Genomic DNA, 3063 nt, shown 5'->3' with positions numbered 1-3063 from the left:
TTTAGGGTGATTTTTGGGATTTTTAGGAAGATTTTTGGGATTTTTAGGAAGACTTTTGGGATTTTTATGTTGATTTTTGGGTGAAACTTGGAATTTTTAGGGTGATTTTTGGGATTTTTTTACATTGATTTTTGGGTGATTTTTACATTGATTTTTGGGATTTTTAGGGTGGTTTTTGGGATTTTTAGGATGATTTTTGGGGGATTTTGGGGATTTTTAGGGGGATTTTTGGGACTTTTAGGGTGACTTTAGGGTGATTTTTGGGATTATTGCATTGATTTTTGGGGTGATTTTTGGGGTGATTTTTGGGATTTTTACGTTGATTTTTGGGATATTTAGGGTGATTTTGGGGTGATTTTTTGGATTGTTACGTTGATTTTTTGGATGATTTTTGGGATTTTTTTTTTGTTGATTTTTGGGGTAATTGTGGGTGACTTTTGGGATTTTTAGGGTGATTTTTGGGCTGATTTTGAGGATTTTGTGGTGATTTTTGGGGTGATTTTTGGCAATTTTTGGGGCAATTTCATGGCAATTTTTGAGTGATCTTGGGGAATTTTATGGTGATTTTTTTGGCAATTTTTGGCGTGATTTTTGGGTCAATTGCAGCAATTTTTGGGGTGATTTTGGGGATTTTTGCGTTGATTTTTGGGTGAATTTCAGGATTTTTACATTGATTTTTGGGTGATTTTTTGGGTGATTCTGACTATTTTTAAGGTGAGATTTTTGGAGGATTTTTGGGATCTTTATGTTGATTTTTGGGGTGATTTTTAGGATTTTATGATGATTTTTGGGTGATTTTGGGGTGATATTTTGGGTCAGTTTTTGGGATTTTTACAGCGATTTTTGGAGCAATTTTGGGGAGATTTTTGGGGATCTTTAAGGTGATTTTTTGGGATTTTGGGGCAATTTTGGGGATTTTTTTTGGTATTTTGGAGATTTTTACAGTGATTATTTGGGATTTTTATGGTGAATTTCGGCTGATCTTTACGGTGATTTTTGGGGTGAATTTTTGGGTCAATTTTTGGGACTTTTACTGTGATTTTTGGGGCCATTTTGGGGATTTTTACAGCAATTTTTGGGGTGATTTTTGGGATAATTTTGGACATTTTTGGGTGATTTTTGGGGCGTTTTTTGGTCTGATCTTACGTGATTTTGGGGATTTTTAGCACAATTTGGGGCATTTTTTTGGGGTGATTTTGGGCTGATTTTAGGGATTTTTTGGGGTTGATTTTTGTGGCCATTTTGGGGATTTTTACAGCAATTTTTGGGGTGATTTTTGGGGATCTTGAAGGTGATTTTTGGGGCGATCTTTGGGGTAATTTTGGACATTTTTTGGGTGATTTTTGGGGCGTTTTTTGGGCTGATCTTACATGATTTTGGGGATTTTTTCATGATTTGGTGCTTTTTTTTGGGTGATCTTGAGCTGATTTTAGGGGTTTTTTGAGGTTGATTTTTGGGGCCATTTTGGGGATTTTTACAGCAATTTTTGGGGTGATTTTTGGGGATCTTGAAGGTGATTTTTGGGCTGATCTTTGGGGTAATTTTGGACATTTTTTGGGTGATTTTTGGGGTTGTTTTTTGGGCTGATCTTACGTGATTTTGGTGATTTTTGGGGCGATTTTTGGGGTAATTTTGGAAATTTTTTGGATGATTTTTGGGGTAATTTTTGGGCTGATCTTATGTGATTTTGGGGATTTTTTCACGATTTGGGGCATTTTTTTGGGGTGATTTTGGGCTGATTTTAGGGATTTTTTTGGGGGCGATTTTTGGGGCCATTTTGGGGATTTTTACAGCAATTTTTGGGGATCTTGAATGTGATTTTTGGGGTGATTTTTGGGGTAATTTTGCACATTTTTTGGGTGATTTTTGCGGCGTTTTTTGGGCTGATTTTATGTGATTTTGGGGATTTTTATCACGATTTGGGGCATTTTTTTGGGGTGATTTTAGGCTGATTTTAGGGATTTTTTTGGGGGTGATTTTTGGGGCCATTTTGGGGATTTTTACAGCGATTTTTGGGGTGATTTTAGGGATCTTGAAGGATATTTTTGGGACGATCTTTGGGGTAATTTTGGACATTTTTTGGGTGATTTTTGGGGCAATTTTTGGGCTATCTTATGTGATTTTGGGGATTTTTATCACAATTTGGGGCATTTTTTTGGGGTGATTTTGAGCTGATTTTAGGGATTTTTTTGGGGGTGATTTTTGGGGCCATTTTGGGGATTTTTACAGCAATTTTTGGGGTGATTTTGGGGATCTTGAAGGTGATTTTTGGGGTGATTTTTGGGCTGATTTTATGTGATTTTGGGGATTTTTATTACAATTTGGGGCATTTTTTGGGGGTGATTTTGGCCTGATTTTAGGGATTTTTTGGGGGGTGATTTTTGGGGCCATTTTGGGGATTTTTACAGCGATTTTTGGGGTGATTTTGGGGATCTTGAAGGTGATTTTTGGGGCGTTTTTTGAGGTAATTTTGGACATTTTTGGGTAATTTTGGGCTGATTTTAGGGATTTTTTTGGGTTGATTTTTGGGGCCATTTTCAGGATTTTTGGCAAATTATGGGGTGTTTTTTTTTTCTTTTTTTGTGAAGATCTGTGGGATTTCAAATCTGATTTTTGAGCAATTTTTGGGGCGATTTTGGCCATTTTCACAGCGACTTTTACAACAACATCCTTTATTCCCATGGCAAATTTACAGCGCAAACACAGAGTGCAAAAAAAAAAACCCCAAAACCCCCCGAATTCCCCCCAAAAAGTCACTCGCTGTCGGAGCTGACGACGCCGCGGAGCCGCGACCAGTCCGGGGGGGGGAGGGGCGACTTCGGCGGCGATTTTGGGGCCGTTTCGGGGTTTCTCCGTCGGGATCGCGCTGGGGAGGGAAGGGAAGGGGTTAAAACGGGAGGAATTTGGGGGGATTTGGGGTTTTTTTGGGTTTTTTTGGGGTTTTTACCGGGTAAAATGTTGGCGGCGTCGAGGGCGGCGAGTTCGGCTTTTTCCTCGCGGCGCCGGCCGAGGCGGCGGCAGCGGGCCAGGGAGGGGGCGCCTGGAAAAGGCCAAAATCCACCC

At 39.4% G+C, this 3063-nt stretch overlaps 1 long non-coding RNA gene across 1 annotated transcript; it reads right to left on the bottom strand.

Moving 5' to 3' along the window:
- Positions 1–2655: 2655 nt before the first annotated feature.
- On the bottom strand, positions 2656–3063 carry LOC121348295. Its single transcript, XR_005954359.1, has 2 exons — positions 2948–3063; positions 2656–2866 (listed from the first exon to the last, which is right to left on the bottom strand). It is a non-coding gene; the product is annotated as an uncharacterized LOC121348295 (long non-coding RNA).

The sequence above is a fragment of the Onychostruthus taczanowskii genome, unplaced genomic scaffold, assembly GCF_017590055.1.
Source record: "Onychostruthus taczanowskii isolate IOZ18803 unplaced genomic scaffold, ASM1759005v1 scaffold1173, whole genome shotgun sequence".
NCBI lineage: Eukaryota > Metazoa > Chordata > Aves > Passeriformes > Passeridae > Onychostruthus > Onychostruthus taczanowskii.
The sequence above is the reverse complement of the archived record's forward strand: the minus strand, read 5'-3'. Positions and strand labels throughout refer to the sequence as shown.